The 27,823-nt window shown below is 38.4% G+C and overlaps 1 pseudogene; it reads right to left on the bottom strand.

The window, feature by feature from the left end:
• Positions 1 to 27,823, bottom strand: LOC122644034 (annotated as a pseudogene).

Consider the following 27,823-nt stretch of genomic DNA (forward strand, 5'->3'; position numbering starts at 1 on the left):
TTTTTGAAGAATTATTGCTAATTTCAATAATAGGTCCAGAAGGCAATGGTACTTCTTACATTATGTATCCCATCAGACCATAACAACCAAGTAGAGATGATTGTATCTTGGGCAATTCCTGCCCCGGTAACATGTACAGTGAATTGCTGCTTCTCATTCAAAGACTTAAAAGATAGAACATTGGGATTAACAGTAACATTTAGTAGTTTTTGTGGTCCAACCGTAGCCTTGTATGTAGAATTCGGAAAGCCGACATTCGTTACCGTCCTCCGGAAAAATCTATCGATGTCCCATCCAACAGTAACCGAAGCACCCATTGAAGGGTAGTTTAAAAGAGCGTCAGTTCCATTTTCCTTGGCACAAGTAACATTCTCTCCAGCAAGGATCTTAATATAATCCGGATTAAAACCCAAGTTGCACAAACCTTGTATATAGTCAAGTTTCAAGGTATCATACACAAGACCTGGATTGACGGCCTTTAGAGGATCAATTTGACCAACACCATAAGCCAATTCAGCCTCTTTATGATAGGAGGGATTTATGGGAGTAGCTACAAGGCAAACAGAAAAAAAGATTTTTTTTTGGGTTAAACCTAGTTTTGAGAGTATTTTAGTACTTTCTTGATTATGGGTCTTAAAGCTTGATGGAAAAATGGGAAATGCAAATCACCTGTTGTCATGAGAGCAGATTTAATTGCGGCAGGGGACCATGAGGGATGATATGTTTTGACATAGGCAGCAGCCCCAGTTGCATGAGGGCAAGACATTGATGTTCCAGATATAATGTTGTACTTTACGGAGCGCTTGTCACCGCCGTAATCTGAAACTGTGGCTTTTGGAGACCATGCTGCCAAGATGTCTACACCTGGAGCACTTAAGTCTGGCTGCATGAGTAAAAATATATACAAGGATCAATGACTCACACTATTAGCTCATTTTATTATGTAAAGTTGAAGTACCTTGAGGATATCTGGTGAAAGAGTGTTGGGTCCTCTGGAAGAGAATAAAAGCACATGAGGAGCTTCAGAATCATGAATGGATTGACTTTTGTAGATCTTTGCCATGGGGATTCTGTACAGATGTAGAAATATTGACCCCATTAACAAAATATGCAAATTTACTGGACCAGTATAATTAACAGAGCATGCATGTCTCTCATTTAACCTGGTGGTATTCAAATAGAGCCTTAATTTTTTGCCATCTGCAATGTTGATGGCCGTTGTCGGTAAAGGATAAGAAAAGGCTGTATCATTAAACATAGTATCATCTACCATCACCATTCCTTGAGCATCAACAAGGAAGGGTCCGCTACCATCAGAGAATGTATCGCAGAAGACAATCTTCCCTTTCACAAAGTCTTTGTCCAAGGAGCAAGGGTTACATGCCCTGAATTAATGAAGAAAGGAAATAATATTCATTAAAAACAACAAAGAGAAAAAACAAGTAGAAAATGGACATCATGAGTACTGATATGGGATGGATTTAAACCTTGCATCTTCAGTGCTAGAGTTATGTGCAGCATGATCACCTGCATATATAATTGGGGATGCCTTTTTCTCAGTTTGGAAAGTGTTGATAGCGTGTCCCTGATTATCCATTGTAAATGGTGAGTAATAAGCACATCTTATTATCCCAATGAAGGAAATGGAACATGAAAAAAAAAAACAATTAAAATATGTAACATGAAGAAGCACTCTCACCACCATGGTAATCTGATTGCCTATTGTGACATTGCTTATGATCCGACGATCTGTGTTGCTTGCTGCTACAGTTAACATCCACGGAGCAAGATTAGTGATAGTGGCAATGTCTGGTCCTGAATTTCCAGCAGATGTAGAGGTAAGTATCCCTTTCTCCATTGCATGGAATGCTCCAATTGCAATAACATCTCTCATGAAAACTATAGCACCTGGACCCCCAAGGGAAACTGATAAGATATCAACACCATCTTTAATTGCATCATCAAATGCAGCCAGGATATCATGTTCAGCGCAACCATCCTTCCAACAAACTTTATAGACAGCGATCCTTGCAGAGGGAACTGCTCCTCTTACAGTCCCTTCAGCAATGCCAAAAAGGCTTAAATTTTTAACTTCAACGCCTGCTACTGTAGAAGCAGTGTGGGTTCCATGTCCTTCAATATCACGGGGGGACTTCTCTTCCTCTTCCGCGTATTTATTGTCGGCTTTGTAAAATTGTGCCCCAATAATCTTACTGTGTTTTCCATTCAAAAACATTGAAATAAACAGTAATTAAGTAGTCCATGGTGAGAAGAACACTCCAAGTACATTGCAACAAAATAATAATAAGCTCAAAAGATCTAAAAACAATTGACCTAGCACTGTATAAAGAAATGAGTCATGCAAGGGACCCAAAATTCTTACTTGTTACAGGTGATGTTTTGGCAAATACCCTTCCATTTGCTCGGGGGAGGACCAATCCCATTATCACTGAAGCTCTCAGATTCAGGCCAGATTCCACTGTCAATCATGCCAATAATGACATCACTCTCAATGGTGGGCATTCTTCTTACTGTGCTTGGGAAACCCAAGAAATCCCATGATCTTGTTGTGTGAAGTTGAAGGGTTCTGCTTGGAAATACAGAGACTACATTTTTCATGCCTGCAAACAGTAGGTTAATGTTCAACAAATAATACTTACAAACAGGTTAATAATTCCAACATTGCTTGCAGAAGAGAGCTGAGCTAATTAACTAGAGGGGGACATACAAATAGGTTAATTAATGTTCAACGACTAATACCTCTTAGCTTTCCTTGCTCTTGTTCTGTGAGCTTAGCTGCAAATCCATTAAAACTTTTTCTATAGCTGCAAACTAAGGATTCTCTAGCAGAGCTGCATCAGAAAAAGCTTGAAGCTTTGGTATCAGGGAAAATCCACATTAAAGTTAAATTATTAAGCAAAGAAGGAAATTAAGACAGAAAATTAACAATATTAATTTATACCTTGTATCAATAAGGACTTGTTCTAAGATACGCAAATGGACAGAAGATTCTGTGGAGTACTCATCCTCAGCCTTTAATAGTGCACCCATGTATACAATATACACCTATACATGCCAAACCCATAAGATATATACATTAATTATGCACCCGACATTACATTACTACTGTGTTGTTTTTATTCACCAACACAGTACCCATCCTCAGCCTTTAACATCAATAAAAAATGTTAAGAATCAGATGCTAATATCACTAGGCTTCCATGCATCCATGGTACAAAAGGGAGCAGAACAACCATTTAAAATAGAACCTAAGGAAAACTCTTATCACATGACAAATTCTTATTGATGCATGCAAACTAACACCCCCCCCACACGCCCAAAAAGAAAACCTAATCATGGATTCTTTCAAAAAGAAAAAAGAACGACAGGAAAGAACATGAATGTAGCCATATGATTGCTTGCCTTCTTGTCTGTATGGGCAATGACAGTAGTAACACAATTGAGAGAGGCCAAGATTATAATCAGGAGAGTGATTAGCCGCCATGAATAAGAGCTGAAGAAGCTATACGAGTTGTTAGCCATTGAAGGTTGTTACACAACTCCAAATGTTCTCTCATTCACCCTTTATGACACTGAATGAATTAAGCCTTTATCATCATCTCTATATATAATTATGGGAAGTAGTTCTCTGTCAGCGAGTATGGCTACGCCAGCATTCCCATGTGTCTATCTCTCTCCTGCTCAAAACAAGGGGCAGAGGTGTCTTTTCATATGGAGAGGAGAGAGATAGACTCATGGGTGTGCTGGCATAGGCCACACTACCGAACAGAGAACTTTCTCCCTATAATTATATAACAGAGAGAGAGAGAGAGAGAGAGAGAGAGAGAGAGAGAGAGAGAGAGAGAGAGAGAGATATGGACGTTATAGAAGAGAGACTAGAAGACGTTACAAGAAATATATGGAAGTTACGGATGAGAGACTAGAAGATGTTACAAGAAATAAATGGAAGTTACAGAAGAGAGACTAGAAGACGTTACAAGAAATATATTGAAGTTACAGAAGAGAGACTAGAAGATGTTACAAGATTAAATACATGGAAGTTACAGAAGAGAAACTAGAAGAGGTTACAAGATTAAATATATAGAGATTACAAGATGTTACAAGAAATACATGTGAGCATAGAGGCGTTACTTTTTTTTGGTAGAAAGAGAGACGTTACTTAGGGTCTTCTAGTTTATAAACTTCGGGACTCCATCAGGTCTGGCATGTGGCAGTGTACCAAAACGGCCCATGCTGCAAGATTTTACCCTACTCTCTCTCGCTCTCTCTCTCTCAGATGCAGGCCAAGATGTAGACTATGAAACCAGCCCGATCAAGCATCCCATGGACCAACTCGGTTGTGGTTTTCTGGGGATCTTGGATAAATTGTCCAGCATTTGTAGAGAGAGAGAGAGAGAGAGAGAATGAGACTTGATATGGTAACATTATAAGGTCATATCTTCAGTTTATATATCTGGCTTCAATTAGCTTAATTACCTCCTGTTATTTCATTAGCCATGCCCATGTATGGGAAAACTAAAACATTCGTTTGGAAATTAAGGTGGCCATATCCTGATTTCACTAATACTGTACAAAATTAATTAAAATTCTGTTTCTAATTATAATTAACCTTAATTACAGACGAATAACTACTATCTATATCTGATTTCTTCCCTTATTTTGGTCTTCTCAATTTAAAACAAAAAAAAAACGAAAGATATTATATGGTTCTTTTTTGACTGATGTCTCGATGACAATTTTTCTTTGGGAACTCAAGTTGGCCATATCTGATTTCACTACTGTATCATAATTAAAATTCTGTTTTCAAATATCATTAGCAACAATTAGATAAATAACTGATTTAATCCCTTTTAATGTCTAAAAATCATGATATTTTATGAAAAAAATTATCCACAATGGCAGCTCAAAATGAAATTGCACACCCCCTCTCACATATCACTGTTCCTGTGAGGGGGTGACATGTTATAAATGCCCCTCCCCTATTGTCAGATTCCAAAAGATGTTAAGAATCAGATGTGAATATTACTGGGCTTCCATGCATCCATGGTACAAAATGGAGCAGAACAACCATTTCAAATAGTACCTAAAGAAAACTCTTATCACATAACAAATTCTTATTGATGCATGCAAACCAACACCCCCCCCCCCACGCGCCCAAAAAAAAAAAACCTAATCATGGATTCTTTCAAAAAGAAAAAAGAATGACAGGAAAGAACATGAATGTAGATATATAATTGCTTGCCTTCTTGTCTGTATGGGCAATGACAGTAGTAACACAATCGAGAGAGGCCAAGATTACAATCAGGAGAGTGATTAGCCGCCATGAATAAGAGCTGAAGAAGCTATATGAGTTGTTAGCCATTGAAGGTTGTTACACTACTCCAAATGTTCTCTCATTCACCCTCTATGACATTGAATGAATTAAGCCTTTATCTTCATTTCTATATATAATTATATAGCATAGAGAGAGAGAGAGAGAGAGAGAGAGAAGCAGTATCGATCTCTATCTAGAGAGAGAGAGAGAGAGAGACCTGAAATGGTAAAATTATAAGGTCATATCTTCAGTTTATATATTTGGCTTCAATTAGCTTAATTACCTCCTGTTATTTCATTAGATCACTAGGTGCAGGCATAGCCATGCCCATGTATGGGAAAACTAAAACATTCATTTGGATTAAGGTGGCCATATCCTGATTTCACTAATAACCCGTACCAAATTAATTAAAATTCTATATAATTAGCCATAATTACAGACGAATAACTACTATCTATATCTGATTTCATACCTTATTTTGGTCTTCTCAATTTAAAACAAAAAAAATTCAAAAGATATTATATGGTTCTTTTTTGACTGATGTCTCGATCACAATTTTTTCTTTGGGAATTCAAGCTGGCCATTTCTGATTTCACTACTGTATCAAATTAAAATTCTGTTTTCAAATATCATTAGCAATAATTAGATAAATAACTGATTTAATCCCTTTTAATGTCTAAAAGTCATGATATTTTATGGGAAAAGTTATACACAATGCCAGCTTAAAAATGAAATTACACACCCCCTCTCACATATCACTGTTCCTGTGAGGGGGTGATATGTTATAAATGCCCCTCCCCTATTGCCAGATTCCAAAGGGAGTTCTGTCATTCGCTTGAAACTGTACTCGGGCAGTGTAGGGAACCCTCTCCCATATTTTATATAGTGCTTTTTTTTGTTGTGTTGGAAGCTAATGTGTAGCGGGTAAGAACCCAATCTGACCCCAACAACTCGAACCTGTGATCTTACAACCTTGTTGAACATTTGTCATGACCTGGGTGTATGTTGATTGGTTTGACCGAGTTAATTCATGGAAATTATTTTCTTAAATTGATTGTTTTTGTATAATTTTCAGAAATTAATTTGAAAACAGTTTATGAAAGATATTTCAGTAGCCAAGGATTTGGGGATTGATGCAGCCCATCTTGATGATAAAGCCTACAAGCAGGTATATTGACTAAGATATGGACTGTAGAAGGAAACAGGATTAATCCTACAACTAAGGATTTTATCCTTGTCTTTATTACAGATTTCCTTTCCTTCCTGGACTTCAATTATCTTGCTTGATTGAAGCACAACGGATTGAAGGCCAACAGCTATTGTGTGAGTTGTAGGGGATTTGATCTTATCCCCTGAAATTGTAATCAACGGTTACATGAGCTGGTGATGTATAGGCTTCACTTACAAGCCCCCACAAGCTCAAGGGGGATTGATGCACCTTGAGATTGGACAGCAGATATGTGAACCGTTGTTGTGATAGAGGCTTGGTGAAAATTCCAGCTAACTAATCTTTTGTTGAGATGAGCCTTACATCGAGATCTTCCTTGGCTACCTTGCCCCCGACAAAGTGGAAGTCGATTTCGACATGTTTTGGTCGGGCATGAAAGACAGGGTTAATTAGCTACCAAATAGGTGGCCCCAACATTATCACACCACAATATTGGAGTGGTTGGCAAATAGATTTGAAGTTCTTTAAAAGTGATTGAAGCCATTTGAGCTCGGCATGCAGCTGTGTTTGCAATGGTGCGATACTCGGCTTCAGTGCTTGAACGAGCGATTGTTGCTTGTTTTCTAGCTCCATGATATGAGATTATTGCCATGAAAAATTGCAAACCCACCAGTAGATTTTCGATCATCTGGGCAGCTGGCCCACTCGACATCGAAGAAGGCAGATGAGTCTCAATTAGGTTTATTTTTTATAATTAATTCACTTGTACATGATAGGTCAATTTAAACATGTTAAGTCTCATGAGAATTTTTAGGTCCTTAAATCAGTCCCTTATTCTATCACTTTAAGCATAAACACATGATAAATTCCATTTGCTCATATATGGTACTTTCTAAGTCTATGGTGTCCAATTAGTCCATATTCCTCATATTTATGTCCCATGTAGTTAAATTAGGTTCTCCCACGAACTGTACCGGACTTACAAATGCTCTTGGAACATGAATTTAAGAGCATTTTGAAAATGCTCTGGTGATCTGGGAGCCAAATGTTAAAATAAAAAAAGGGCCAAAAGGTCGAGCCTGTCGGGGGATAACTGCATCACCTTATCTCTGCTTCTTCTTCCCTCTGGTTCGACCGTTCTAAATCTCATTAAAAATTTCTGGCCTTTAATCAAGGTCGGGTCGGACCAGGGTTAGGCCTTGCTGAGCACAACCAGGCCCAGACAACTACTTCTTCTCCCTGGCCTGGTCCAACCCCTACATCCCCCTTCCTCCTCCCCATGGTCAATGCCAAACAGGGTCAATCCGGCCTGGCCCCGACTCTGAGAGCTGGTCAGGGTTGGATTTTTAGGCCTTGAGTCAGGGTTGAGTTGAGCCTGGTCCCAACTAAGGGGATTCTAGGTTGGGCTAAGGTTTTAAAATGCCCGGTCTAACCCGATCCTATTTCAGTCCTAACCAAAATCATATATTCAAAGGCAAATTGAAGTTCAGGGCTGGCCTAATCCCGATTCAAATTTAATTCAAAATGAACTGCTTATGGTGGGCTTGGGCTGAATGTCCCTTTGGGTTTTCATATTGGATTGCCCATCCTTTGTTTAAAACCAAAATTTTCTTGGAACATGAGACCCGCTCCTACTCTTTTGATTCCCATTTCTTGCTGAAGTAAGCCTCCCTGCTAATGGATTTCTATATGATCTAATAAATAAACTGAGGCGGGAATGCGAGGTTTTGGTTTCTGCAGTTGGAGGTTTGGATAAGTATAGATAATATTGCTTGCTTCTCGATCGAGTTTGTGAGCAGGTGGTGAATGGGAGAGGGGAGGAAGAGGAAAGAGGGTCAAAATGTTTAAAAAACAAAATAGAGTTTTGCGTAAATTTGTAATACGAAACTTTATTTTGAACAATTTGGTTAAAGGAAAGATTGAATGGGTAATTTGGTAAAACAATACCCAATTTTGAGTAATCTTATAATTTTCCATTGAAAATTTTTAGATTACCAATTTATCACTACATTCATGAGAAATTAATATTTTACTTATTAAGTAAGCCCTTGCCTTATCAGCCATGTACTAAATGAACTAAGTCTAAAATTTGACACCTTGCCAAGTTTGAAAGGAGTAAAAGGGAAGATGATGACACATTTTCCCTGTTGAAGGCAATCACAATGGCAACCACTTCAACAGCCTTCCTTAAGCTAATGATCATTCTATTGTCACCTAAATGGTGAAGTGAAAAGTTGTAACCTTCAACAGCCATGTACTAAATTAGTAAGTCTCAACCTTGACACCTTGCCAAATTTGTCTCTTGTCTTATTCTCAAAAGTTGTTTAATGTAGAAGTAAAAAAAAATATTTCAAAGTAATGTGGAAATGATTTGGCTTTATGTCAGTATTTTCTATAGGTGTTTTTAGAGTTTAACACCTTCTTTTAATTGCTTGTCTTATTTCCAAAAGTTCTTCAATTTAGGGGTATAAAAGAATTTCAAAAATAATTTGAAAATAACTTACCATCATTTCATTATCAAAAGTTATTATTTTCATGCATATTTTTTGAATACATGTGTTAAATGACAGTATATTTACTATAAAAAAGTGTATTATCTCTCTACGTCGGTTGCAGACTTCATTGTAAACGGCTAATGGTCTCTTCCATCAGAGGTGGGGCCCTGCTTGCACCAAATTTTTGAAGAAATCAAACGGCGGCCACTCCCATCTTTGCCAATTCAAGATAAAAGGAATTGGGCTCTAACGGAGTCAAGGCATTTCTTTGTGGCTTCGGCGTGGGAAGGGATTAGAACGAAATCTCCACATATTGGGTGGGCCAATCTTGTTTGGCAAAAGGGTCTCCAAACCAGGTTCTCTATTTTTTGGGTAGAGATTATTCCATGGCAGTTTACCTATGGACTACAAAGTGATGAAGTGCCAAATTCCTCTAGCATCTAGGTGTGAGTTGTGTATGAATTGCAGTGAGTCCTTCTCACACATTTTCCTTGAATGCAAATTCATTACACAAATAAGGGCAGACATGGTGGCATTTTTCAACCTTAGGTGGGAAGTCTTTGTTGAGGTTTTGGTGTCTTGATTTATGATGATGGACTGCTGTGTGGAGCCTCCGGGGGCCGCGGAGCTCCACAAAACAGTCCATCATCAGAAATCAAGACACCAAAACCTCAACAATCTCCACCTTGGCTTGAATTCTGACTAGCCACCTTGAAGATAAGTTGTAGAGGCCTCTATCTCTTCCTGTACCTTCTGAAAAAAAGATACAACACCACACCCCACAAACATCCGGGGCGCAAATCCATTACTCTATCAACAATGAGTGATGTTAATCAAGTCTAAGCATTGCTCGAATTTCTCTGTGGTAACCGGCTTGGTAAACATATCTGTAGGATTGCTACCTGTATGAATTTTTCTCAAGTGAATAATGCCTTCTGACACAAGCTCCCTAATCTTATGAAATCTCACATCAATATGCTTTGTCTTTGCATGAAACACTTGATTTTTTGCAAGATGATGGCACTCTAACTGTCACAATGTAGCACCATCTCCAACCCTAACTCACGAACCAATCTAGTCAACCAAACACCTTCCTTGGCAGCCTCAACCACTGCCATGTACTCTACCTTTATAGTGGACAATGCAACTATAGATTGAAGCATCGCCCTCCATGAGATGGGTCCACCATCTAATGTAAAGTCATAACCTATAGTAGACCTCATCCTGTCTAAATCACTGGCATAATCAGAATCTACATATCCTGCCAGCTCTGTGGAACTTCCCTTATCGCTGAACATAATACCAAAACCATTAGTCTTATTCAGATATCTGAAGATCCACTTAATTGCATTCCAATGGTCCTTCCTTGGATTACTCATGTATCGACACAATGCTGACAGCATGAGACAAATCCAGCCTGCTACATACCATAGCATACATGAGGCTCCCAACTATGCTGGCATAGGGAACAAGAGGCATTTGCTCCACCTCCTCATATGTTGTAGGGCATTGCTTTTCAGATAACTTGAAGTGGCTAGCTAATGGAGTGCTAACTAATTTAGCTTTTTCCATGTTGAAACGCTCCAGCACCTTTTCAACACATCTCTTCTGAGTTATCTAAAGTTTACCTGCACTTATATCTCTATGGATTTCCATGCCAAGGATCTTTTTTGTAGCACCAAGATCCTTCATATCTAATTCAGCACTCAATAAAGACTTTTGAGAGATAACATCATGTTTATTCTTGGCAGCAATGAGCATATCATCAACATGAAGCATCAAAAGAATAATGGAATTATCACCTAACACCTTATAACACACACAATAGTCATACTCACTTGTGTAGCCAATCTGCGCCATATAGGAGTCAAAGTGCTTGTACCACTGCCTAGGAGATTGCTTAAGATCATAAAGTGACCTCTTAAGCAGACAGACATGATCTTCTTTTTCCTACACCTTGAAACCTTCAGGTTGCTCCATGTAAGTCTGTTCCTCCAAGTCCCCATGAAGAAATGTTGTCTTCACATCAGGCTGTTCAAGCTCAAAATTAAACATAGCTACCAAAGCGAGTAATACCCAAATAGAAGTTTGCTTCACCACTGGAGAGAATATTTCATTGTAATCCACCCCCTCCTTCTGTGCATAGCCCTTGGCTACAAGTCTGGCCTTAACCCTTTCACGCTCCTTCTCCGACGCTGCCTCTTTCTTACACGAAAGACCCACTTACACCTAATGATTTTTCTTCCTTTGGGTTTTTGAATGATCTCCCAAGTCTTGTTCTTCTGTAGAGACTCCATTTCATCCATCATAGCTGTCATCCATTTATCACCTTGCTCATCATTTATAGCATCCTGTTAGGAAGATGGGTCACCTATACATACAGTGAGGGCATAAGCAACCATGTCCTCAAACCCGTATCTCACAGGTGCTTTGTGAGTATGTTTCCCTTTATCCTTTGCCACAGTATAGGGATCATCTACTGTTTTCTGTTGTTCCGATAAGCCATTGGATGACCCTTTTTCTCCTGTTGTTTCTGACTCACCGAACTCCACTTGCACAGTAGACCTTTCTTTCTTTCTATCATCTTCTTTTGACTTCATCATGTGAGACTCATCAAACACCACATCCCTGCAGATTATAACTTTCTGTGAACTAGGATCCCACAACTTGAATCCCTTTACACCTTTCTCAAAACCAAGAAAGGTACACTGCTTAGACTTTGAGTCTAACTTGGAACGTTTCCCACTCTGCACATGAACATAGGCTGGACAGCCAAATATTTTTAAAACAGAATAATCTACTGGTTTTCCTATCCATACCTCTTCGGGAATTTTGCAATCAATTTCTTGTGATGGAGACCTATTGATGAGAAAACATGCCATGTTCACTGCTTCTGCCCAAAAAACTTTGCTTAGTCCTGCATTCAGTCTCACACTTTGAGCTCTTTCTAGAAGTGTCCTGTTCATTCTCTCAGCTATACCATTTTATTATGGTGTATCCTGACACCGTGAAGTAACGTGTAATCCCTTCATCCTCGCACAATTCTAGAAACGGCTTGTACATGTACTCCACTCCATTGTCTGTTCTCAAGTACTTGATTTTCTTTCATATCTTCCTCTCTACCTCAGCCTTCTATTCTTTATATTTTGTGAACACCTCATTTTTATGCTTCATAAAGTAGACCCAGACTTTCCTTGAGTAATCATCAATGAAGGTCACAAAATATTCAATCCCACCTTTAGATTTGATTGGTGAAGGACCCCATACATTATTGTGTACATAATCAAGCACACCCTTGCTCGTATGTTTTGCAGTTCTGAAACTAACCTTGCACTATTTTCTGACCACACAATACTTGCAGAAGTTTAGTTTGCAAGTTTTCACCCCCTTCAACTTTCCTTTTATGAAGCTCCATCATATCTTTTTCACCCATATGCCCCAACCGCATATGCCATAGATGAGTCTCATCTGTATCAAACTCTGCATCTGTAGTCACAGATGCTCCACTTGTCACTGTACTTAGCCTGTATAGGTTTCTTGTTAACTGCCCTTTCATGACAACCATAGGTCCCTCAATAACTTTGAGAACTCCATCTACTGCTGTATACCTATAGCCAGTGGAGTGTAGTGCCCCCAAAGATACTAAGTTTTTCTTTAATTCTGTAACATGTCTCACATCTGATAGGGTTCCTACTATCCCATCAAACATCTTAATTTTAACAGTACCTATCCCAATGGTTTTACATACTACATCATTCCCCATTAGAACAGTCCTACCACTGTATGATTTGTATGTGTCAAACCAATCCCTGTGTGGACACATGTGATACGAACAACCAGAATCTAAAATCCAAGAATCAGAAAGTTGATTCTTACTTGATGATATAGAGAGTACATCTCCATCATCCCCATCCGAGCTATTAGCCATGCTAGTTTCTTCAGATGCCTTATCTACACCTTTCTTCTTCAAGTCTTCCTTCCTCTTCGTACAGTTTCTCTTCAGATGGCCTTCCTTCTTACAGTAGTAACAGGACCACTTTGGTTTCCCCCCTTTTGATTTCGACCAACCTCTGTTCCCAGATCCCTTCTGATTTGATCTCCCTCTTTCCTGCTTCTTGACAATCCCAAAGAGACCTTCTCCTTGAGATTTAGTACCGCTGCCTTTCTTCCTTGTTTCATTGGAAATGAGCGCAACTATGACTTCATCTATCTCAAGAGTCTCCTTCCCTTATAAGAGAGTCGTTACTAGGTGATCATATGACGCTAGGAGTGACGCTAGCAACAATAGTGCTTTATCTTCATCCTTAATCGAAACCTCCAGACTTACAAGTTGACTTATGATCTGATTGAACGTATAAAGATGTTCTAAAAAATCCATACCTTCCTCCATTTGTAGAGAATACAATTGCTTTTTCACGAACAGTTTGTTCATTAGGGACTTCGTCATGTAGATACTTTCAAGTTTCGCCCATACCTCCGATGCAGATTCGAGATCCACCATATACTACAGAGCGTCATTTGATAGATTTAGACGAATTACGCTTACCGCCTTCTTCTCCATCTCTTCCTTGTCTTCATCACTCACTTTCTCTGATTTCTTCGACTTCCCCAACAGGGTTTTTGCCACACCCTGCTATATCAGAAGATCCTTCATCCTTCGTCGTCAGAAAGTGACGTTGTTCTTCCCATTGAACTTATCGATGTCTTACTTGATACTCGATCCCTTCTCTGACATCGTGATAGCAAACCCTAGAAAGTGAAAAACCTGGAAGCTCTGATACCAATCTGTAAAATAACCTAACACGATGTAGAGAAGAATGAAAATCGCAAACACAATCACTTAATGCGCACAAGAATTTACGTGGTATGGCAAGGCTGCCTACGTCCATAGTAAGATGAGATCTGTTTCACTATCAATGGAGAATAGGGTTACAGTCGCTCGTTCCTCACAAGCTTCCCATTAATGGAAGACATTTTCTCGTGGTGGAAAAGAAAGGCCAAAGTTATGATTCTGAAGAAAATTTGGATGGCGGCCATGATCTTAATTTCATATCACATTTGGAATGTGAGAAATAAAATCAGATTTGATAATAAGACTTGCTCAAGATCCTTTATTATTAAAACCATTTAGAAGGACCTACAGGATTTCTCATCCCTTATCCTGGTGACTGTTAATTCCGTCGATGAACTCATAGCCTCGAGAGCATTAAATATCCAAACCAGAGCCCCAGCTCAACGTGATTGAGATGTTATGGCATCCTCCCTTTCCTGGATGGTGCAAGCTCAACATTGACGGATGTTCACTTGGGAACCCAGGTCGGGCTGGAGCTGGTGGTACTATTCGAGATTCAAGAGGGGCCCCCTTGGCTTCTTTTGCAGTTTTTGACGGTGTGACCACCAATTTTATGGCTGAGTTTGCGACTCTGTTTGCTGGTTTGGAAGCTCTAGCAACTTTACATGTGCACAATCTGTGGATTGAATGCGATTCCCAGGCCATTGTAACTTGCATTTTGAAGGAGAAAATCCCATGGAATTTTCAGCAGAAATGGTGCCACTTTAAAAAATACCTAGATGGGATTTGTTGGAGGATTTCTCATTGTTTCCATGAGGTAAACTGTGTTGCGGATAAGCTCTCCAAGCATGATGCTGCTTCCATGACAACTGTGGTTTCGAATGGTGCTCCAGGTTTTGTACATACAGACATCTCTTGGGATGCTTCTTTAAGATCGAGATTCTGTTTCACATAATTATGAGGATTTCAGGCTAAACTTGTAATTTTCTGGTGGTGTAGAATGTTAAAGTTAAAAGGAAACCTTATCTTTTCCGTTCCTATTGGTTGCAATTCCCACCCCATCACCATGAGGGTCCCAATCCCATAAGAATCCCATCCTTTAATACTCCGCTAAAAAAATGGGGCCTTAGGAAACCCAGAGAGGTCAGGAGCTAGGGGGTTTTCATGGATGGAAGATGGAGTGCTCCTTTTTGCGATCATAGGCTCATAGCTCAATACTTGTGGATTGATATAATTAGCTGTGATCAAATAAAGGTGTGGGTATTAGGTTCGGGGATTGGAGTCCCACTAGACACCATTGTTTAAATATGAGAATATTAGGCATAAAAACCCATAACCCGGACTAACATTAATGTGTTGGGTTTTCTGTTTGCTATTACATCAACTAGTAAATCTAGCTCACCGAAGTGGCATCCCTCTCAACTCAACTCTGCATCATGTCATTCAATTCTACGGGTGACAGTGCCAACAAACTCTATTTGGGCAGCTCAGTTAGAGAGGGCCAACACAAATCTACCTCCTAGGGCTATAACAGGGTCAGGTTGGATCAGGCCTTTTAAAACCCCAGCTCAACCCTGAGTTCCCTTATCTGGACCCAAGCCTGGCCTTGACTTAGGGCCAGAAAAATCCAACCTTGACCTGTGGTCAGACCAGGTTGACCCTGATTAGCCCTGACCATGGGAGGGATGGGAGATGTATGGGCTGGTCATGCCAGGAAGAAGAAGAAGAAAGAAAGATATAAAGAAAGAATCAGGTTGGGTTGGGCTGGGCTCAGCCCAAGGCCTCAACCCTAACCCAGCCCGGCTCTGAGTCATGGTCGAAAATTCCCAACCCTGACCCACCCTTAGGGTCAAGGTATCTCAACCCAAGCCTATTTGGGCTCAGGATGGGCCAGGAAAGCCAAACTTGCAGCCTTACTACCTCCCATAGGATCCTGTGAATGCGAGACTTGCACCGGCTTATGCCATTACGTCCTTTCACCCACAAAATTGTATTTTCAATTGCCGAAATTGTGTTCTGTCTGGACCTAACCTTCATTATCTTAGTTGTCTAAATCCTTGCTTTTTTGGATGTAACAATGATTAATATGCTTCATCCTGCTCGAGTCTCAACCTTTGATATCATTCTCAGCTGTGATCTCTTGCTTTGAGTGATCATGTTGGTTTGAAATAATAGACCTAAAGAGAGACTAGAAATTAATAACAAAATTTCAGGAATACAAAAGAATGTGCTCAAAATCCATCCTAAGTACATTTTACATCAATTTTTACAATATAAATAGGATGGTTTCTTCCTCTCATGTTTCATTTTTGTGATAAAGGTTCTATAGGTGGTCAGCTGCTTGCTTGGAAGCTATTAATCTTCTTTTGTGGATTGTTTTCCTTTTGAAGTCTACATCTTAATTTTGTTCGTTCCTTGTAGGTGTGCGCGGGATGGAAAACGGGAGTCACTACCTAGATTAGGGATCTAGGACCCATAAATGGTGCTCCTCCTTTGCCAAAGGAGCATTAAATTAACTATATCTAGGTTGATTGATGTATTGCAAATTTCTTGGTTGAACTACATATGATTTATTGGCCTAATTAAGCTAATTTTTTAAGGATTTAACATTTCTTGGTTGATTGTTGTAAAGTTCTATGACTTGTCAAGGAACTTTTATGTCTCAAATATTGAACCCAATATTCAAGACCTGGTTGAACATAATTCACTGTCTTACAAATAATTATCTAACACGCATGACTACAACTCTCATTATATGATATTAGACACAAGAACACTATAACATATGGGTAAAGCTGTTTGTAACCAACCCAGTTACAACAATGAGTTGTAACCGGACTTATTTACCCACTTTATACTATTTATCAGTTACTTGAGATAAGGGCTTTTTCTATAATTTCACCTCCTCTCTTTTCCATCCTAAATCCCCTTCTTCTTTGTCTCCGACTCCGACTCCCTCCTCCTCTCCCTCTCTCCTCCCCATCACCTAATTCGGAACCTAATTAACCATACCCACTTCATTCTAAGAGTAAAAAAAAAAAAAAAAAAAAAACCTGATGGATTGGGGTGGAGGGATGTTACGGTGACTTTTCGAACTGTGATCCTAAACACCCCTGAAGGATTAGGCAAATCTTTACGCTGAAGAGAATAAACACCCCCCAACCTTGGACCAGTCAAGAGCCCACAGAAGACATAAGACACCTTCTCAGATGTTCAATTTGTATGCGACGTTTAAATGTGACAGGTTTTTTTTTTTTTTTTTTTGATTAAGTACTTTGATTGAGACTCGCCTCTCAAGTTTGAAGCACACAGGAATGAGGTTCCACATGAAATGTTGCTTCAATTAGAAGAAAAAAAAAAAAAACAAAAAAAGGTTGCGGGAAATTATATTTGAGAAAAACCCTCTCTACAGATATTTATACTTTCACATCTGTTATTGGCTCTCTATATAGGAATAATTCGTTAGCAAACTTCTTTCGCAGTTTACGATTAGGGAGGGAGTAGGAATGAGGCAGGGGAAGGGAGCATGATTGAGGGCAAGGTTGCAGGGAAAGAGGTGGGACATGGTGTTTCAGAGAAGTAGGGTTTGCCGAGGGGAGCGGGAGAGCCCGAAGTCAGAAAGAAAGAGGTCGGATGGTTATGAAATTACAATATTAGACTTTTTATCTAAATGCCACATCATTATCTAATGGGTAAAAATGTCCGGTTACAAAATCTGTTTGTAACCTTCTTGGTTACAAACAGACTCACCCATAACATATTTGAATTTGCCTTGAATTTGGTGAAGCCATTCTACCAAACTGTCCAACTCCTAGTGGAGTTGCCAACAATAACAAATCATATTAGATGATTCTAAACTTCTTACAAACATTCCAAAACTGCCACAGAAATTCTCCACATCATCTTATGTCCAACTATGTTCCACACTTCAATATTATTCCAAATGTTTTACATGAAGGTCTACTCCTAACTTGGTGATGTACATGATACCAAGTTAATATTTGATTCTTCACCGGTTGATGTTTTAATAAAATTTAATAAAAAGCCCAAAAGACAATAGGACTTCTTACATTATGTATCCCATCAGACCACAACAACCATGTAGAGATTACTGATCCTTTGGGAATCCCTACCCCAATGACATTTACAGTGTACTGCTGCTTTTCATTCAACGACTTAAAAGATAGAACACTGGGATTAACAGTAACATTTGCTAGTGTTTGTGGCCCAACTGTTGCCTTGTATGTAGAATTTGGTAAGCCTTCGTAACCATCCTCCGGATATATCTTTTGAATGGTATTCCGGCAGTAATTGGAGTACCCATAGAAGGATAGTTTAAAGAAGAGTCAGTTCCACTAGACTTGGCACAAGTAACATTCTCTCCAGCAATGAGCTTATCATAGGAGGAATTTATGAGAGAAGCTACAAGACAAATAGAAAAATAATTGATTGGGTTAAACCTAGAAGGAATTCAGTAATTCTTGATTATGGGACTTTAGGGCCTAGGGGAAAATGGAAAAATAACCTGTTGTCATGAGAGCAGATTTAATTGCGTCTGGAGACCATGAGGGATGAAATTTTTTGACATAGGCAGCAACACCAGTTGCATGAGGGCAAGACATCGATGTTCCAGATATAATGTTGTAATTTACGGAGCGCTTGTCACCTTCGTAATCTGAAACTGTGGCTTAAGGAGACCATGCTGCTAATATGTCTACACCCGGGGCACTTAAGTCTGGCTGCTTGCAATACAAAAAGAATAAGAAGAAGAATGTAAGAGGAAATCTTTCATTAATGGGTAATTACATCAAGGAACATATTGGCAAGAAGATTTGGGATAAGAAGAAAGTTGGAATGCTGCTCAATCAAGGGATTTCTGATAAGGATACTAGCTCTAAGAGTTATATGGTAAAAATAGTATCAGGATCTACTCCTTCAAATGGTCATAAAACTACTCCTACTTAACGATTGTAATCTCTCAAGATTGTTCATAGTGATAATTATCTTGCACTGTGGATGTAGGTTGAATTAAAAACCGAACCACGTCAAGATTGGTGTCTCTCCCCGTGTCTCTTTGTCTTCTCATCTTCTTCATCCTTCTCTTTTAAATTTTTAAGAAAGCATAATAAGTTACTGCTTAAATAAATAAACAAATATATGTGTGAGTGTGTGTGTGTGTGTGTGTGTGTGTGTGTGCATATATCAATGACTCCCACTATTAATTAACAAAATTTATTATGTAAACAAGGTTGGAAGTATGCAAGGTACTTGACCGATACTCCAAAAGCTCCAAAGCTAATTGAACGTGTTAAATCAAGTCCTTTAACCTATCCCATACTAGGTTGGCCCAATCTAACACACATACACTAGAGTGGGCCCCACTAGGCACATAACAAATTACCTTGGGAACTTCTTGTGAAATAGTATTGGGTCCTCTGGAAGAGAAGAAAGACACAAGTGGAGCTTCAGAATCATGAATTGCTTGACTTTTGTAAATCTTTGCCACAGGGATTCTGCAAGAAGGTAGATATATTGATCCCATTAAAAAAACTGCAAATTTTACTTAACCTATAATTAACCGAGGATGCATGTCTCCCATGTAACCTGGTAGTATTCAAATAGAGCTTTAATTTTTTGCCATCTGCAATGCTGATGGCTGTTGCCGGTAAAGGATAAGAATAAGCTGTATCATTATATCCAGTATCATCTACCATCACCATTCCCTGAGCATCAGCAAGGAAGGGTCCGCTACCATCAGAGAATGTATCGCAGAAGACAATCTTCCCTTTCACAAAGTCTTTGTCCAAGGAGCCAGGGTTACATGCTCTGAATCAATGAATAAAGAAAATAATATTCATTAATGATGAGCACATTTATGTGTGAAATCTTAGGGCATAAATCATACATTTTACCACATTGGACAGAGTTACTCGGTGTTTTCTTGTGCTTTTCAGGTTTTAGGTGAATTCTTGAGAAAATGGAAGAGATGATGCTAAAGAAATGTTTGTAAGCTGTTTAAAGGTGTTAATGACTTGGATGTGTAGCCCATCGAGTCAGCTTCGTAACGGTTCAAACGGCACTTGATTTCGAGTTGAAACGAAGAAGTTACGGCCGTTTCCATAACGAAGTGTGAAAATGGTCTGTAAGGGTTTATTTGTAATTATTGACAGTCGGACAGGGACAAAATGAAGCAAAAGTTCAGATGCCAGGGGTCTTAACGCAATAACCAGAAGTTATATTTCTTGTACCCGAAAGATTCCATTTGGAGGGCTCTGGACAGTCCAACTTCAACTTGAGATATCTTGGGCTCCCGAACTCCAAATTGGACGAAATTTGGGTCTATTTTGGGTGATTTTTCACAAGGAACACAATGGTGAGGCCTATATAAGCACCCCATGCTCCACGTTTTCTGAAGGACAGAATGGGTATTTTATTTATTCTTGAAGGAATCCTAGTCATCACCCTTACTCTCTCTCTCCTCCGACTTCTCAAGGGCACTTCTAGAATTTTACTTGGGATAGATTTATTTTGAAAGATATTCTCTCACCTATGGAAAGTTGAAAAATCAAAGATGCTTTGATTTTATTGCTTGGAGAAGATATCTACAAAGAAAAGGAAGCCACTTGTTAGAATTGGAAGTTTATTTTTTTAGAAATAGAAGGCCTATGTAAACAATCTTCTTCTTCTTCTTTCTATTTTTTCTTTTTCTTAGGATTCAAGGCATTGTAAAAGAGGAAGGAGAAGAGAATATTCTCTTTTCTTAGGGAATATTTCTCCTACACTTCCCTCTTCTCTCTTCTCCTCTCTTCCCCTTATAAATACCCCTTGCCCTTTGGGTTGTAAGAAGTAGTTTTTTAGTTCAGTTTTTAGTTAGTTTCTAGTTCAATTTTAATTCAGTTTTTTAGTGTAATTTTTATTTCATTCACTTAGTGAAATTTTCTCTTCTTTTCCTATTTTTGGCTTAAGTTCTTAGTTTTGATTTCATAAGTCTAGTTTAATGGTTGTAATAGTTTTAGTTTAAAGTTTTCTAGTCTAAGTTCCTATGTTGATGACAAGACATGGAGATTTAGAAGAGGAAGCCATGGTGAGTTTATTCAAGTATTCAAGCACATCAAGGTATCTCATTCTCTAAACCCTTAATCTCATTCTCCCTTTCCTCTATCTCTCTCTATCTTCTTCTTCTTCTCCCTCTATTGCTTTTATTTTTTTTATATGGTTGTGGTATGTGGATGCACTTTTACTCCTTTATTTCTTTTTATGTGATTATAAAGTGTGGCTGCGTTTTTGTTATTCCTTTCAATTCGCTTTAGTTTGATAGGTTAGATGCTCATGTGTTAGGACGCCAATTTAATCCCTTAATTTTGTTAGATGCTTATAAGTTAGGATGCATTAATTTTCATTAGTTTAATTAGTTTAATTTAACACTTTAATTTGGTCCACTTTGCATTATTTTTAATTTAATTAAATAGAGTGACGTATATCTCTTCGTGTTCGACCCGTAGCTACGATTGACCCGTACGCTTGCGGTATTATTTTAACTCAAACAAGTTTTTGGCGCCGTTGCCGGGGAGATTATTGACCACTTTATTTTTTTTTATTTTTAAGTAATTCGAAGTGCTTTAGTTTCTTCTCTTTCTCCTCTTTCTTTTTAAAATAAAAAAAAAAAAAAAAAATTTTGAAAACCTCCTCTTGTTTCTTTTCTGTTTCAATAGTGTGCGCCCAATCTAAAGTCCTTCATATGCCCAAACCCAACCAATCTTGGTGCCCCTTGATTCGTTGGGTGGTTTGGATTGGCATGTGACTTATCTTTGGAGGTGACCACTCTTGATAACAGGAAAGCGACATAGTGAGAGCGTTGAAAACATAAACGTATAGTAGTCCTCCACCCTACATCAGAATCCATTTGGAGTCGTCCGTAGGTGGCTCGTGAAAACTATACGGGTTCCCTTGCTGTCAACCTATATGGCAACCTTACAGCTTTGGAACCATTGTTTCGATTTCTGAGGGATAGATACACTATCTACCTTGGGCTCCCTCTTGTTTTTAGTATTTTTTTTTTTTTTTTTTCTAGTCTTTTATTTTTCTTTAAAATTTTTTTTATGGGAGACCACAATTTGGGATAGGTGGTTAATTTAGAATAATGGGAGATACACTTCTATATAAGACTTTGGGGGAAAGATGGACCTATGCTAAGACAACCATGATTTTGGAGAAAATGTTAAAACAGGTTAGGGAAGCCAAAAGTAGTGAGAGAGAGAACAATTTTGCACCACCCCAGTACAATTTTGCTCCCCAACCCAACTATGGGCTTTCGGGAAATTTTGATTGGTCACTTCCCCAGACAATCCATGTTATGGAAGGATGCCCTAATCTTTATGGGGGTAGCTATGGTGATGAGAATGTGAGTCCTCAATTTCAATACAATTCTTTTGGTACTTATAATCAGGGGTGGAGTGATCATCCCAATTTTTTGTGGGATCAATGGAATAACCAAGCTGGACCACCCAATTTCCAATATCATGGTCAATTTGGTCCTCCAATGCCTAACCCTCCATTAAATCTCAATGTGCCACCTCTCCTTGAACCATATCACCAACCCCTTGAGTTTCAAAACATGGGTGAGGAGGCTAGACTGAATCAGCTTGAGAAATACATAGACCTTCTCACAACAGGCCAAAATGCCATGGAGAAGCAACTCTCTCAACTGATAACCATGGTGCAAGAGGAGGAAACAGGTACATTACCTAGTCACCTGAACCTAGTCTATGCTACGCATTCCCGTTGAATGAACCGTCCCATCCCCAGTTTAATGATATTGAAAGTCCACCACCCCAATTTGAGGTTAATGAGAGTCACTCCCAACAAGATGCTTTTCATGAAAATTTATTTGTTGAGATTGAGTCTCCTAAAGATATTAGTGAAGCGAGGTTTGATGAGCTACGGGAAGTCCACTTTTTGCCGAAATTTCGATTTTAGTGAGCCTAGTGAATTTATTGATTTAGAATCAGATTTTCATGATAACATAGAAAGCCAGGAAATTCGATCTCCCCTCTCTCTTTGGAAAACTTAGATAATTGTCATTTTGAGGATTTCATTGTCTCACATGTTGATTTGTCCAAACCTCCTAGGTTTGACGATTTTATTGAGGAGGACAATGTTAGTCATAATGCCTTTCAAGCATATTCCCATGATCCTTATTTGGCAAACCAAGTTATGCAAATAGCCGATAGTTATATTGCTAGGATTGATTTGAGTAAACCTCCAATTTTTGATGATTATTTAGATGAGGTTATTCATAATCCTTTTTATGCTTATTGTGATCCGTTCTTGGTTGATTTTTCAAAGAATGACAGGTATTCTACATTGCAAATGGAAGAGAAGGGAAGGATTTATGGCCTGAGTTTTAGTGCCTTCATTTTCCACTGTCCCATGAGGACAATTTTTTCTATTGGATATTTCTCAGTTGTGCTTAACTTTTATATTATTTCTCGTTTTACTACAATTCATAGTCGAGTGTTTTCTGGGTCTGAAGCTATTTCTCCATTTATTGGTCATGGATTGAGATTTTTGTTGCTGCTCCTAGCACTTTTTGTAGAGCTCATCATTCTTCATGACCCTCTTTTTTTATTATATCTGGTAAGCGCCTTCATCTCCTCCCTTGTCCTTATTTTTTTCTTTTATGCATGCATTGAGGACACTGCATGAATTAAGTGTGGGGGGGGATGTTAGGCTTAATTGGTGAATTTTGATTGTGACAATAGTTTGGTTTTGTGCATATGTCTCTTTGATTGCAAAGCGAGAGAAAGAGGGAATTAGGTGTCCTAACATGCGAAATAATAAAAAATCCCTTTTCAAGGACGGTAATTGGTTTGTATCCGGTGAGAGGGATTGAATTGAAAAATATGAGCATTATTTCATTTGATGGCTAGATTCGTCTATGTGTGTTATGGACTCTTTGATCTTTTGGCTAGTAGTTGAGACCAATTTGTTTGTGGCAAGGCAAGGCATGAAAGTGGAAGTGAATAAAAAAAAAAAAAAAAAAAAAGAAAAGAAAGTGGAATTCCTTGGGACTAGACAGGAACCTTTGTGCCTCATGAAGCAGGGTGACTTGATCGAAATTCCTTGGAAGGAAACTCAAAAAAAAAAAAAACTCTTGCATCAATGTCTCAATGTCTTATGGATATATGCAAAAAGTGAAACTACCAAGTATTTGGGTGTCTGGTGTATGCTCCACCATGTCATTCAGAGAACAGTAGTGGAGTAGAAATCGAGTTTGTGGTTGAGAAAAAGAAAGCTTTTGCCTTAATGCCTGAAAAAGAAAGTATGGTCAACATTACTCAATGCCTAAGTCTTTGGTTCCATCAATGCTATGGGGGGGTTTACTTGAAGGTGAGTAGTGTTCAGAAAATATGAGGAGATCCCTTGAACTTGATGCATGCTTGTTACTTGAATTGATGTGGGGTAATAAAATTCAAGTGTGGGGGAACCTTTGGCTCCTTGATCTTTAGTTGAACACTTTTTGGGATTATGTGCACTGTCCTACTTATGCTATGATTAAAATTTGCAGCATTCATTTACAATTGAATTTTGGGTGTATATTCACTGCAAACACCCACGAGACACAACTCGTCCACTAGGGGTAACCTAGGGGTTCAAAGGCTTGTTGCACATGCTAAGTGCAACCGTGATTCCTACGAAAGTGAGTTAGGATTTTCTACATTCTAGGTTAGTTTTTCTTTTGCTTTACTTGAGGACAAGTAACGTTCAAGTGTGGGGGAATCTGATGAGCACATTTATGTGTGAAATCTTAGGGCATAAATCATACATTTTACCACATTGGACAGAGTTACTCGGTGTTTTCTTGTGCTTTTCAGGTTTTAGGTGAATTCTTGAGAAAATGGAAGAGATGATGCTAAAGAAATGTTTTTACGCTGTTTAAAGGTGTTAATGGCTTGGATGTGTAGCCCATCGAGTCAGCTTCGTAACGGTTCAAACGGCACTTGATTTCGAGTTGAAACGAAGAAGTTACGGCCGTTTCCATAACGAAGTGTGAAAATGGTCTGTAAGGGTTTATTTGTAATTATTGACAGTCGGACAGGGACAAAATGAAGCAAAAGTTCAGATGCCAGGGGTCTTAACGCAATAACCAGAAGTTATATTTCTTGTACCCGAAAGATTCCATTTGGAGGGCTCTGGACAGTCCAACTTCAACTTGAGATATCTTGGGCTCCCGAACTCCAAATGGACGAAATTTGGGTCTATTTTGGGTGATTTTTCACAAGGAACACAATGGTGAGGCCTATATAAGCACCCCATGCTCCACGTTTTCTGAAGGACAGAATGGGTATTTTATTTATTCTTGAAGGAATCCTAGTCATCACCCTTACTCTCTCTCTCCTCCGACTTCTCAAGGGCACTTCTAGAATTTTACTTGGGATAGATTTATTTTGAAAGATATTCTCTCACCTATGGAAAGTTGAAAAATCAAAGATGCTTTGATTTTATTGCTTGGAGAAGATATCTACAAAGAAAAGGAAGACTTTGTTAGAATTGGAAGTTTATTTTTTAGAAATAGAAGGTACATGTAAACAATCTTCTCTTCTTCTTCTTTCTATTTTTCTTTTTCTTAGGATTCAAGGCATTGTAAAAGAGGAAGGAGAAGAGAATATTCTCTTTTCTTAGGGAATATTTCTCCTACACTTCCCTCTTCTCTCTTCTCCTCTCTTCCCCTTATAAATACCCCTTGCCCTTTGGGTTGTAAGAAGTAGTTTTTTAGTTCAGTTTTTAGTTAGTTTCTAGTTCAATTTTAATTCAGTTTTTTAGTGTAATTTTTATTTCATTCACTTAGTGAAATGTTCTCTTCTTTTCCTATTTTTGGCTTAAGTTCTTAGTTTTGATTTCATAAGTCTAGTTTAATGGTTGTAATAGTTTTAGTTTAAAGCTTCCTAGTCTAAGTTTCTATGTTGATGACAAGACATGGAGATTTAGAAGAGGAAGCCATGGTGAGTTTATTCAAGTATTCAAGCACATCAAGGTATCTCATTCTCTAAACCCTTAATTTCATTCTCCCTTTCCTCTATCTCTCTCTATCTTCTTCTTCTTCTCCCTCTATTGCTTTTATTTTTTTTATATGGTTGTGGTATGTGGATGCACTTTTACTCCTTTATTTCTTTTTATGTGATTATAAAGTGTGGCTGCGTTTTTGTTATTCCTTTCAATTCACTTTAGTTTGATAGGTTAGATGCTCATGTGTTAGGACGCCAATTTAATCCCTTAATTTTGTTAGATGCTTATAAGTTAGGATGCATTAATTTTCATTAGTTTAATTAGTTTAATTTAACACTTTAATTTGGTCCACTTTGCATTACTTTTAAGTTAATTAAATAGAGTGGCGTATATCTCTTCGTGTTCGACCCGTAGCTACGATTGACCCGTACGCTTGCGGTATTATTTTAACTCAAACAATTAAAAACCACAAAGAGAAAGAAAAGGTAGAAAATGGACATCATGAGTACTAATATGGGAAGGATTTAAACCTTGCATCTTCAGTGCTAGGGTTATGTGTAGCCTGATCACCTGCATATATAATTGAGGATGCCTTTTTCTCAGTTTCGAAAGTGTTGATAGCATATCCCTGATTATCAAAGAAGGAAATTAATACTGACAACATATTTATTGTCCAATGTAAATGGTGATTGATAAACACATCTTATTATCCATTAAAAAAAAACTAAACTAAAATTCACAACTGAAATTTTCATAGTAGCTAAACAGATAATTTTCTAGATTATTTAATGGTTGTTTCTTCAACATGAAGAAGCACTCTCACCACCACGGTAATCCGATTGCCTGTTGTGACATTGCTTATGAACCGACGATCTGTGTTGCTTGCTGCTACAGTTAACATCCATGGGGCAAGATTTGTGATTGTACCTATTTCTGGTCCAAAGTTTCCAGCAGATGTAGAGGTAAGGATCTCTTTCTCCATTGCATGGAATGCTCCAATTGCAATAACATCTCTATAGAAAAATAAAGCATCTGGACCCCCAAGGGAAACTGATAAGATATCAACACCATCTTCAATCGCATCATCAAATGCAGCCATTATGTCATGGTCAGCACAACCAGATTTCCAGCAAGCTTTATAGACAGCAATCCTTGCAGAGGGAACAGCTCCTCTTACAGTCCCTTCAGCAAGGCCAAAAAGGCTTTTTATTTTTAACTTCAACACCTGCTACTGTAGAAGCAGTGTGGGTTCCATGTCCTTCAATATCACGGGGGGACTTCACTTCCTCTTCCGCGTATTTAATGTCGGCTTTGTAAAATCGTGCCCCAATAATCTTACTGTAGTTTTCATTCAAAAAATTATTGAAATAAACAAGTATAGTACAAATAAGGCAGCAGAAGTCAGTCATGAAAGGGATCCAAAACTCTTACTTGTTACAGGTAATGTTTTGGCAAATACCCTTCCATTTGCTTGGTGGAGGACCGATCCCTTTATCACTGAAGCTCTCAGATTCAGGCCAAATTCCACTGTCAATCATGCCAATAATGACATCACTCTCAATGGTAGGCATTCTTTGTACAGTGCTTGGGAAACCCAAGAAATCCCATGATCTTGTTGTGTGAAGTTGAAGGGTTCTACTTGGAAATACAGAGACTACATTTTTCATCCCTCAAGTTTGTGTATTGTAAGATAGTTATACATTTCAAATGTTGTCTATTTAAAAAAAAAAGGGGTGGATACCTCTTAGCTTTCTTTGCTCTTGTTCTGTGAGCTTAGCTGCAAATCCATTAAAACTTTTTCTATAGCTGTGAACTAACGATTCGCTAGCTGAGCTGTATCAGAGGGAAAAAAAAAAAACTTGAACATTTCAATTGAACCAAACAAATATGGAAATTAAGACAGAAAATTAACAATATAAATTTATACCTTGTATCAATAAGGACTTGTTCTAAGATGCGCAAATGGACAGATTCTGTGGTGGAGTAGTCATCCTCAGCCCTTGAAAGTGCACCCATATATACAATAT

Source organism: Telopea speciosissima, chromosome 10, assembly GCF_018873765.1.
Source record: "Telopea speciosissima isolate NSW1024214 ecotype Mountain lineage chromosome 10, Tspe_v1, whole genome shotgun sequence".
NCBI classification, from domain to species: Eukaryota; Viridiplantae; Streptophyta; class Magnoliopsida; order Proteales; family Proteaceae; genus Telopea; species Telopea speciosissima.